The sequence below is a fragment of the Myodes glareolus genome, chromosome 6 (assembly GCF_982192425.1).
Source record: "Myodes glareolus chromosome 6, mMyoGla1.1, whole genome shotgun sequence".
Taxonomy (NCBI): domain Eukaryota; kingdom Metazoa; phylum Chordata; class Mammalia; order Rodentia; family Cricetidae; genus Myodes; species Myodes glareolus.
The window spans coordinates 55,843,337-55,855,930 of NC_142031.1; the positions used below are offsets into that span (position 1 = coordinate 55,843,337).

Consider the following 12,594-nt stretch of genomic DNA (forward strand, 5'->3'; position numbering starts at 1 on the left):
GTCACTTGAGGAGCAAGGACACACATCTGCTAAACTGACACCCTCCATCTTCTGTCCACATCTCAACTGCAGAGCTAGACTCACCATTGCCTGCCTCCATAGTGGAATTAGGAGCAAGCGATGGGGCTGAAGGTGGCTGCAGGCTTCAGCCTGGGCCTCCTGGGCTCTCAAGACCAGATATGCCAGGCCATTAGTGGGTCCACTACATCTTACAGCACACGTATAACAAAACTACAACCCACACACACATACTTACATATGTATGTGTACTTATAGAACGTCCTCCAAAAATCGATCCCATCCCTCATTTCCATTAGCAATGGCCTACCCCTTGCCCGCGAGAAAAGTATTTCGTCAGCAAGAGGAAAACAGAATTTTTCTTTCTCTCTAGCACTTGCAGTTAAGGACTGTCATGCGGCTCAGCCTGGCAGGAAATCCACTCTTGTCCACTTCAGTCCGGGTTGCAGGGTTTCTAGGAGAGGGGGGTTGATTGGGGTCATATAGTCTTTCATATGAGTATGGCTTCAGATCCCACAGTTGCCCTAAAGAGGTTGCCAGTCATATGGGGTCAAGAAGCACCTTCCTGGTGAGTAGGTAACCCTGCTAATGTGACCCTGAAGCAGGTTGGTTTACACTGTAGTCTGCACTACTGGACAGAGGCTTTAGGCAGCGGAGTAGCTTTGGATTCCTGCACGCAGAGTGTACTGAGCATTTCAAGGTTTCCCTCCCAACCTCAATCGGTCTTCTGCCTTGTGGCCAGTGCTGCCCATGTTCATGCCATGTCCACATTTTGGAGTGGACACCCTTCATTGTCACCCTTCATCTCTTTCCCAAAATGAAACACTTACCCAGCTAAGCACTAACTTCCCGTTCCTCCTAGCCCCTGCCTGTGAAGGAGCAAGCCTTCTTTACCAGGCACTGGGTTGGAAAGATCTGTCCACATGAACGCGGACCACATGTAGGACGTTTTAACTGCTGCATAGTAACCTACTTAGCAGCATGAGAATTCGTGTATGTCTCAACCTAGCACTGGGCTTTTAGGGGGGGCTTCAAACTTTCCTCTAAAGGGACAGAGGTACAGCCGCAATTCTGGCCGTAATTTCCCCACAGGTGTGAGAAATTCCCTAGGGTATGTCCCTGGAAGGGGGCACTGACACAGAGGTGTGCCGCTCTCCACATGCCAGATGTTGCCAAATTGTCCTCCAAAGACTCTGTAGGGAGTTGTTTCTTCACACATCACCCGTGACATGTGACAGATCTTATTGCTTCACTCCGATCTGCAGGCATTAGGAGACCTGGGTTTTTGCAATCTGATAGGTGTGAGATAGGATCTCATTGTTGCTTGGCTGCGTATCTGTCTCCCTGGGGTGAACATGCTCTCCCATTTGACTGGTCTTTCGGGTTTTCCTCTCCACGAACTGTGCCAGAAGTAGATTCTCGTACGACGTTTCTTCTCGTGACTTCGTGTCCTCATGGAGCAGTGTCTTCAAGGTTCACTCGTGTTGGAGCATGGGGCAGAATGCCCCTGTGCCAGAAGGCTGACTCATGAACCATTGTGTGTCCATGCTCCGTTCTGCCTGCTCGTTCATCTGGGTTGTTTTCACTGTTTGGTTCTCATGAATAACACTGCTGTGAGCTCTGGCATTAAAAAAAAAAAAATCAACCCAAGCTTCTGCTTCCTGTCTTTTAGGTGTGTTCCCAGAGAAATTGTATCATAGACTGAATGTCTAACTTTGGGATTTGTTGGCATTCTGAATGCTTGTCCTTCGATTTCGTATTTGCTATAAATATCCCCCCATAACATATCCGTGTTCGTGTTTATGACACAAGGATTGGAATGCTAGCTCAAGGTCCAGTAGCTTGGTACATCTTGCTTAGGTTACTTCCCTCTCCCAGTGTTGGAAGATACGCTCCTCTGTTTTTCCTTGCTTTATTTCTTCATCTACATTGACTTTGTGTGTGTGCTGTACAGTGGGGATCTGATGTAATCATTTCTTCTGATATGATACACAGACAACTGGAGAACAAATCCCTACATTCCCAGTGGTTCACAATCGCACCCATCCGGGGCCAGCTGCCCTAGCGAGCCGGGGTCTCAGCCCCCATCCCTGTGATTGATCCAGTGGTTCACAATCGCACCCATCCGGGGCCAGCTGCCCTAGCGAGCCGGGGTCTCAGCCCCCATCCCTGTGATTGATCCATTCGCGTTCCTGGCCCAGCGTCACTGTCTTCCCTGCCACGGCTTTTCCATACATTTCATTCCTCGCAGAACAAATCCCATGCCATGCATTTCCTTTCAACGTTTCTGTCTGACCCTTCGCTCCTGCATGCAAACTCAAGTTCCATGAGCTCAGATTAACAGTTTACACTGAAAGCAGTGCTCCCATACCTTCCCTTCCATGACGTCAAGGTCTCCCCACTACCGCCTTCATTTTCTGATTGCACGTGGCATGCCGCTGACCACGACAAATACGAGTTAGTTCCAGGCCTAGAGCCGCCAGGATGGTACCCTTCTACCAGCTTCACAGACCCGAGCCTCACCCTGGTAACTTCTGTTTCCTCCCTTTGAATGGCCAGGTATTCACTCTTTCAGTGGGTATTAACCAAGGCCAGTGGTTCCTTGGTTCTGGTTGTAGCTATATTTCCTTCTTCTAGGACAGAGCGTTGGGGTCTGAAGGCTTGGCTGACGATCACTGGATGCTCTCGCAAAGGATTGGGGTTCAGTTCCCAGCATCCCACCTAACTCCAGTTCCAGGTGATCTGATAACCCTCTTCTTGACAGAGAGCATGCGGGTGAAGGCCTGGCTGACTCCAGCTAAACAGCCCAACAGAGAACAAAGCGCAGAAGCCAGACAGACCGTCAATTTAACCAGTGGCTACCAAGACCAAACACAACAGCCAAGTCCATTTCCAATGGCCAAACAGCCTCTCTGTGAAGGCAAACTGCGGATTAGCCATGAAACTGAGGTATAGTCAGCTTTTGCTGGGTGACCTCAGAGAGCAGAGAGGCTGTTTGAGCTAAATGCGTCCTGATACCAGGTGTCCTTAGATGCTAACAGAGCTTTGTGGACAGCTGGAGGGGACCTATCCCGGGCCAGGAAACCTTCCCTTTCAGGGTTCAAACCATGAGTCCACACCCTGATCGCCTTCCTGCTGCTTGCAAGACAGCCCCTTCTCCTCCCATATCCATTGCAAGGCAGGTTGTAGTGTGACCGAGAAGAGGAGGAGTCAAGAGTTAAGTGGCTGAGTTTGGCATCTAACCACACAGGTCTGTGAGGTGAAGAGCCCTGAAAAGGAGACACCGGCTCCTGCTCCTTGAACGTCCACTGTGCCTGCCTAGTCTGTCATAATGTGCCCGGGGTTGGGGTGAGGGGGTTATTCCACAGGACATGAAGATCCCCGTTTACCTTCTCTGTCAAGTTGCCTCCAGGTCCACGCAGCATCCCTTTCTGGTACTAGAGTTGCTCTCTGCCTCCAGGGCCCCGCTTCCTGCATTCTAGTTCCGCTTTCTTCTGAGACTCCGTCCCCTGCCTGCCCCATGAAGCGCCCATCAGAGTCCAAGGCTGATGCCTCCATTTCCTTCCCTGCTGCCATGATAAAAAAAAAAAAAACGAAACACCCTAACAAAACACCCTAACTAAACAAAACACACTAACAAAAGAGGCTAAAGGGAGATAGGGTTTAGTCCAACTCACAGCTCAGGGGTACAGAGCCACCAAATGGCGGGAGCTTGAAGCAGCTGGCCACATGGCTTCCACAGCCAGAAAGCAGAGACAGAGAGATGAATGTGTGCTGTTTCCCTTCCTCCATTCACAGAGCCCAGCATTCCACGGGGAATGGTGCCACCCACAGTAGGTGAATCTTCTCATTTCTGTTGTCTTAACTAAGATAACCCCCTACAGTCATGCCCAGAGGCCCATCTCCCAAGTTACTCTTGATCCTGTCAAATTGACAACACTGACCATCACAGTGGTTGATGACCCTTTATTTCTGGTCCATCCCCAGAGGCAGATCCACCCAACCTATGGTCTCGAACCAGAGTCCTTTACTTTCACTGGTTAAGTATCCCTTCCTGCCAAGCCTAGTGTCTCTATGCTATCAAAGCCTCCATCCCTGCCCACGAGGAAAAGATGTCCCGCCTTGCAGGGCCTGAGAGCACAGGGGAAAATGTGTGACGTCTACTTAACACTTATTTCTTGAGTCCTCGTGGGGCAGATACGTCCCTGTGAACTGAGTGCTAGAAAAAAAATCAAGACACCAACCCTACCATGCACTGAACAGACAACCTTGAGTCTGTTGGGGTAACTTCACCCTGATCCCATTTCCCTATCTGTAATTAGGGGGTTATATGGCCTCTGGATCCCCTTTCAGCACTGATAGCCTATGGTTCTCTAGACAAGAACATTTTTAAGTACTGTCGGAGCACAGGATAAAATCATTAACAAACTTAGCAGAAACATAGGGAAAATCTTAATCCAATGAGATACAAACTATCTTAAGGTTGCTATGATACTGTGCAGAGGTTCTAAGTAGCTCCATGGAAGTCATCCCTCTGTAGTTGTGAGGCTCTGTTTCCATCACTGCCTTGATTAGAAGCCATTAGGGAGACATATCACAAGTTACATTTCTCCTCGGGAATAGTCTCTGTGCAGATACCCTGAGAGCTGTCTGAGAAACTCCATAGCCAATGGCTAATCTCCAGACTCCAGCACTTTCCACAGGAATCCCTCACTAGAAGGAAGATGGCGGCCGCATTCACCCTAGACCTCCACTCTGCTGCCGCCCTGCCTACCTTTGCCAACAAAGCCACTTCCTTGTCCTCAGAGCCACCTCAAGGTCCCACTTCTTCTCCCTTTTCAACTTTCATTTCTCAGACCTGGTCTTGAGCCGCGTCCTTTATGGCAGAAACAGTTCCCACTTCCTGTGGGCCCAGCATCTTCTGAGTACTTCCCCTACATACAGGGCTAGCTGCAGGTTTGACCCTTGCATCTCGGGGAGCTTTCTGAACACTGCTGTCTACGCTGACTGAAAAACTAGCAAAGTCAGTGGGTTCTCTATAAAACATGCAGTGTACTGGGGACATAGGACCTGTCTTGTGCCCCTCTCTCCCCCCCACCTGGTGCAGTATGAGATGGACTGTACAGACCCTTGGTTCCTACCTCAAGAGAACAGACTCTCAAGTCGGGGAGAGCCCTAAACTAGCACCTGACACTATTTTTCCCATTTTTCTGGGATAAAGGGACACGGGTCACTGTTTGGAACCCAGCTAATTGTCGTCAGCTCTTGACCTCTGTCAGCCTCAATTTCATAGTCAAATGAGAGCCTTCTCTTTTACAAGGTGGGTCATAGATTCTGTGGCCAGACAGGCAAAGTACTTCAGAGACAGAGAGACAGGACTACTTCCTGGGTGAGGAAGGAAACACCAAAGCAGAGCCCACCCAGTTGCCAGGAGCTCAGGGGGCCCTGGGGCGGTAGATGGAATGGGGGTTACAGCAGCCAGAAAGCAGCCGCAGTGATGCCAGTGGGGTTTCTGCTCTGTGGGGATGGTAGGAGGCATCCTGATCTTTATTCCGGGAATATGGGCCTCTCGCTCTCCTCTTGGCAGACATAAAGAATGAGGCCAGGCTCTCAGACCTCAGTAGAGAGGTTACTTTGTGCAGTAGACAGAGGTTAGTGCAGAAACTCAAAAGTAGTCAAACTACAGGGAGTTCCATTTATGGAGTCTCTCTCTGTCTCTGTCTCTCTCTCTCTCTCTCTCTCTCTCTCTCTCTCTCTCTCTCTCACACACACACACACACACACACACACATACAACACTATGGCTCGGGACCTTTGTGGAAGAGGGAGCAGAAATATTCTAAGAGCCAGAGGTCAGAGAGGACCATCTGGCTTCTGGTCATGACGAACTGCTGCAGTCAAGAGCTCACAGCGGCCATGGGTGCCTGCAGGAGACCCGCACAAGACCAAGGCAGCTGCCATTCCAGCATGGGTCACAGGTGTAAGACATTCTGCAGCGCTCAGGAGCCCCCGCCTGTAGCTAAAGAACTATTGGCAGTTGGCGAAAGGGTGTGGCTCCCCGGTAAACCAAACTGAGTCCAGTAGAATACATCCATGAGTACATGGGTAGGAAAAATTCGACACTGTTGTGGGGGGCAGTCATGAAGTTGGGACATGTATAAAATTCTCAAAGACTTCATAAAAGTAATACATTTTCTTTCTTTCCTTCCTTCCCCTTTTCTTTTTCTGCAAGGACTAAGGCTGGGGTGTAAATGCTTCCCATCCCTACTCTGGGAGAGCCAGGGCTGTCTGGCACACTGCCATCCCACAGCCCTCTCCTGACGTGTCCTTTGTGACTCTGGAAGAGAGAGCATGTTTTCTCAGGACTCCTTTGCCAAAGCCCACGGGTATTGCAGAGAGGCCCCGGCTCTGCCTCCTTCTGTCATGTAACAATTCTCAGAAGTACGACTGCCTCTCAACCTGTCAGTGGGCCTTCCCTTCAGGACAAAGGAATCTAAGTTCAGTTGGCAGTGACCATGGCGGCCAGCATCTTATTCCCAGGGCTGTGGATGCTGCTCCCAAATGCGCTGAAATGGCAGCGCCTGCCTCCCCATATTCGAAATCTCCAGCATCCTGAGAAGCAACCCGAGTGCCAGCCTTCTCCATTGTAAGACAGTCTAGAGCCAGGGCCCAGCAGTCCAGGCCAGCTCTTCCCCAAACCCCAGGCTCAGTTGGCTACAGGGCCTCATGGTCCAGGCCAGCTTTTCCCCATCCCCAGGCTCAGTTGGCTAATCACATGGACTTGGCCCTTGGCAGTGCCCAGGTGGCCAACACCTGAGCTTCCTGACCAGGTGTTTCTAGGTGAAACGGGCCTGGCTGGTCCCTTTAAGGAAGTGGAAATGCAGCAAAAGACAAAAGCCACAGAGAACTGGAACAAGGAGTGGACCAGGTCAGCCCCAAGGAACCATGGGAGCTGCTGCAGAAACAAAACCAAATGCCCACCCAGGGGGAAAAGCGAGGGGGGAGGCCCTTGGCACACCTCTGAGCAAGCGCTGTGACAGAGAGGGAAAGATGGCTGATGCTCTGATCTTTGCAAACGCTCTGACCTTAAACTTCTGGTCTCCCTTCTGGAAAAGGAGATTGACAATGCCAGGCTCCTAAAGGTCCCCTAACTCAGGAGACAGTACAGGTGAAGCTTTTCATGATCATACTGGTTCCTTCTCTCAGGGTTGTACCAAACTGCCTGACAGAAGCAGGTTAAAGAAGACCAGGTTTCTTCCGGCTCACGGCTTGAGGCAGAGAAAGCCCCGCAGGAAGGGCATGACCACACGGCATCTGCCGTTGCGAAGAGAAATGCATGCTGGTGTCCAGCTCAGCCTTCTTCAGCCCCAGGACCCCAGCCTATGGGATGGTACCAGCCACATTTGGGGTGTACAGCCTCTCAAATTGATAACCAATATTGATCATCACAGCCATTAACAATGGAGAGCTAGCATGAGCCTCATCATGGCACAGTCCCCTGACCGGAGTGAGCGACTAGAAATTCCGAGGGCAGGATTCTCAGGGCAAGTTGGTAGTTGGGCTCCACAGACTCATATGGCAAGAGGCACCTTCCCCTTCCTGGACACACACAAAAATCACCCTTGGGTTCTGTGGGCCCCGGAAGAATTGCGAGAGAACCCAGAAACCTGAATTCGGTACATTTCCTAAGAGAAGACACAGTGCTTAGCTTCCCTTTTGTTCCCAGAATCCAGTGCCCAAGTAGCCACCAACAAAGACTAGGGACAGCCAGGTTCCGGGCTATGTACACCAGGTGCCAAGACATTGGTAAAAGGCAGATGACTTGTTCCAGGATTTCTCACCTCCCAACCCTCCCAGCAGGTTTCCTCAGATGATTGATAATCTCCATGGCAACCTGGAAGTCCTGATCACCTGAACTCCCCACCACCACCTACCCAGCCAGCTCCTAGGATAGTCCCCACTGCACTGCACTCCATCGGTCGCCAGAGCTCCCTGAGCAAAGGTGATTTTGCAATGGCTTGCAGAGCTGCTAGCAAGAACTTTGTTCCTGAAACCAGGTGCCGAGATGACAAACGCTTACTTCCCCTTAACGGTCGGTCGGGGTTTTATCAAGCAGGGAATCAGGTCTGATGAACTCTAGAATGATCAACCAGATTGAAGCAAGGACATTAACAGGCCAGAATAGCAGGGCATGGGCTGTGGGTAGTTTCCAGAACACTGTGAACCAAAAGGGCCGCTGCTTTCAGCCTTTCTGCAATAGCTCGACCTGAGAACACAGCCGCATCTCATGGAGGCTTAAAAAGAAAAAATAAAAGAACTACAGGCATCACCTGCTAGTTGTTGGGCCACATGAAAAGGTTTTTCCATATGCGCGGTGGTCACTCGAAGTGCATTTAGGCAGGGAAACCAACGGAAGAAGCCATCAACTCGCCCTGGATATGGGGAGTCGGGGTGGGGGAGCACCAGGTTTCCCAACCCTGCCGAACAAAGAACAAAGGCAGAAATTGAAACTTAAGGACAAAGACACAAGCCCTTTTCATTTAGCTTCAAGGGCAAGTTCTTCGGGTTGGCCAGCAATGTCTGCCAACCCCTCACCTAGGCTTCTCCCCAGGGGAAGGGGAGACGTCTCCAGCCTCTCTGAAGAACCCATCAAGCGCCTTTTGAAGTCGAACTGGCTTTTCACAGGTTGAGAAATCTGGCTTCGTCTTCAGGAGGAAGGAGAATGGCAGGCAGGACCCAAGGCTGGAAATGTGATACCAGGACCGACAAACTAAATAAATAGCTTCCCCCAAAGACCCGGTCTGTTCTGCATTTATCCGTGAGGATTTATTAAATAAAATCTCCCTCCTTGGGACTATGGGAACGTCAAGGCATTAACACGTGTGACTCTGGTCTGCATTTTTGGGGAGCAGTTGCAGGGAAAGAGGAACACCAGCAGATAGATGATTATAACTTGGACTAGCTCCCCGGCAGAGGTGGAACAAGGGGAAGGGAGCCCATGGCTACGCTGGGAAGTCAAGACCACGGTCAGGGGATTTCACGATATGGAAAAGGGGAGAAACAGGATTAGGGAAGGAGATGACAGAAATGCAGCAGTGGGAATTCTAGCCACTCGTGTTGCTGGGCCTCACCAGAGTGCCTGCCACTGAAGTCAGAGTGACGGCTCCATGAATAGAGCGCTTACCTGTAACATGTAACATGTAACATGTATGAGGACCTGATTCAGAGACCCCAGGGTCCACTCAATGTGAGCATGGTGGCCTATGCCTATCCCCACATCCTTCTAAGGTGAGAAAAGGGGAGGAAGCTCCCCAGAAGCTCTCGGGCACTCACAGACATCACACACACACATACACACCACATGCATATCACACATACCATGCCACACACATACATACACATTACGCACAAGCACATATCACATACATGTATATATCTCAGACCATACGCACACATCATATATGCATATCACACATACCACACCACACACATTATACACATGCACATATCACATACACCTATATATCTCACACCATACACACACACATACATACATCTCACACCACACATACACACTATACCACACATGTACAACACACACACACACACACACACACACACACACACCAACTCACAGATTAGAATGTCTGTTGTCCAATAATATGGAACCAAAGGTGATGGCCAGGAGAAGGAACACTCATTCATTGTGAGAATTTTTTTGTTTTGTTTTTTGTTTTTGTTTTGTTTTTTGAGACAGGGTTTCTCTGTGGCTTTAGAGCCTGTCCTGCAACAAGCTCTTGTAGACCAGGCTGGCCTCGAACTCACAGAGATCTGCCTGCCTCTGCCTCCCGAGTGCTGGGATTAAAGGCGTGTGCCACCACTGCCCGGCTTTCACTGCGAGAATATTCAAGAAAAATAGCTAAGGCCGTTACTTTTGCAGGGCATTTCATTTTAACTCTCTCCGCTTTTGACCTGAACCAACATGTCTTTATCTAGGGCCGTTTCTGTTGCAGACTAAAATCGATGGCTACTTTGTAAAAACAATAAATAACCAAAGTACCTATTTCCTTCAAGATCTTCAGATTGATTTCCATGTTGTAATCAGTTAAGGAGTATTTACTGAGCTCCTCCCAAGTGTCATATCCTGTTTGATATCTGTAAATAAATCAGTAGAAACTCAGCTAAGGAGGAGATGGTGGTTAGCATTGCTGCCTGTCTTTCCTTCTCCTTTCTGAATTCCTGTCACACTGGAGCCCAGGAAACAAATTCCTCAGGAAAAGATTTAGCCAGCCACAACTTCTCTGGAGTTTTATTTTCTATGCAAAGAGGCTTACTTGTGGGAGAAATTAGGGCAACAGTATTTGACAAGAGCAGCATATGGTTCCAATGGGGTCTAGGTTTTCTCCATCCCTGGCAAGTGGGGCACACTTAGAAACTAGGGTGGTAAATTCCACATAGAAAGTTTCCCCAATCATGAAAGATTTGAGAGGACCGGTTGGTGAATGGAACCAATAAGAACTGGACAATCTGCCCAAAACCACTCAAACTCAGCCACCCAACAGGACATGTCCTGGGGCTCTCTGTTTGGAGTGACTGAGCCTCCTTGGGAGCGAAGACCAGGGACTGTGTTCTGTCTCCCAGCTTTCCCTAGCTCTGTATGTACTCTTCCTTTAAGGGGACAAAAGGGTAAGCATGCCAAGACTACTAGTGCATTGAATGGTTGAGAAATGTTGGCCACTGAAAGCTCTTTCACTTCCTGCCCGATGCCTCAAAGCAGCTCTCTAATTAAGTTAGCCTTTGCTGTTGCTAACGCCACTGTGTGGCTGCCTCATTCTGCCCAATTTTCATTTTCAGAACTGGGTTATGATAAAGGGACACTTGGTTTCTATTGCTTACAATTATACTTCAAGGCAGTCCAGCTAGGGGCAAGAGTCAGCGATGTCCGGAGGAGGACCGAGTGAGTGGGACAGAACGAGAGGGCCAGCCCCTGGGGACAGAGCCAGCAGGCAGCAGCAATCTTTCACCCTGCTCGGCAAAGGCCTGGCTTTCACGGACTGACCTTGGTCTATGGGAAACTGAGTCCTTAGACCTTCCATCGATGGGGCAGTTAGCAGCCGCCCCAAGAACAAGGATCAACTCATTTGACTTGTGTCTTTGCTCACTAGGCCCTAGGGTCAGCAAATGACTTCCCCCAGTGACAGACACCAAAAGAAGCACCCAGGAGAGCTACGTGTTCTCCAAACACTGCCAGAGTCCTGTGACTGGGAGCTGCTAGGGGCTGAATGATCCTGTTCCTACTAAAACCCGAGTCTTCCTGATTGCTCGTAAGGGTCTAGCTTAAAATACAGACAGCTGCTGTATCTTTCAAGGGAGCTTTTTTGCCAGGTACACGATATATGATGTACACCTGCTCCTTTAATCTTCCCATGACATACTGAGAAAAGGTAGACACAAAGTGGCAGGGGACATGACCCGGGTCAGCTGCCAATATGACTCTACCTGAGGGATATGTGAATATAAGCCTGGGTTCCTGGGTCCCAGCATGCCATTCCAGGGCGTTCTGGCTTCCTGCTGCCTTTCTGTTGAAGAAGACCCCTTGCCAGCTGTGTGGATGCATTTGTTCATCAGTGAACAGTTCGTGAAGGGTCTCCCACACTTGGAGAAGAAGAGGTGAATGACATAGAGTCTCCTCCTCCAGATGAGACCAGGTACTGCCGAGATAGCATGCATGATCTGACTTTATTTGTATCAGAAAGGAGTCCAGGTTCGTATCCCCTCTCTTTGAGCCTCCGGGAGAGATTCAAAATCCTACCTGCCTACCTGTTACAAACCACTCCCTCATCCCACACTATTTGCAAACCTGGCATGCATCATTTGTCTACCTGATGACCTCTGCTCCCTTGCTCCTTGCTAGAAGAATCCTCTTTGGACAAGAGCAGCCATGGACCAAGCCACAAGTGCTGGGCACAGCCTCCCTGGAAGCCAGCAGAAGAACATCACCCAACTTCGACCAAGAAACCAAAGATCTGGGGTTGAGTGTATAGAAAACTTCGTTTTCTGGACAAAATGAGATCGAGTGGGTCTCAGAATGTCTCCCCTTGCTCCCCCATGACCTTCATTCTACTTTTGACTGCTAGGGCTGCAATAGCCATGAACAGGCCTTGAGAATGCACAGGCCGACACTGAAGCAGATCCCCAGACAGAGAGGTTCCTGGTAAACGACATGATGTCTCCTTTTCTCACCCCCACCGTAGCCACGCCCCATACCACCTGTTTTCCTACAGCATCCTACATCCTACATGGTTCCCTGAAGTCAGGAGCCACATCACAGCCCCAAGCACACGTGCGCACTTTGAATGACTAGAGGGCTCACAGAACCGAATCAATTCCAAGGGTTCAGAGTGACAATTTCACAAGGGAAGGAGAGCCTGCAGATTGCAGGTTTGATGTGGCTTCGACAAAAAGCAACTCAAAGCAGTTGAGCCAATCAGGCTCGATCTGTGGCCTGCTCTCCTTGACAGTATCTCTTAAAAGCACAGCTTAACGACTCCACGGACAGTTGTGCTTTCATTGGCT

General features: G+C 49.8%; 1 long non-coding RNA gene across 1 annotated transcript in view; it reads right to left on the reverse strand.

The window, feature by feature from the left end:
- The window catches only part of LOC125404084 (uncharacterized), a 36,400-nt gene extending 32,800 nt beyond the window's left edge, over positions 1-3,600 (reverse strand). The window contains exon 1 of the long non-coding RNA XR_007233176.3: positions 3,408-3,600. This is a non-coding gene — a long non-coding RNA (uncharacterized LOC125404084). The remainder of the gene's footprint in view (positions 1-3,407) is intronic.
- Positions 3,601-12,594: the final 8,994 nt, after the last annotated feature.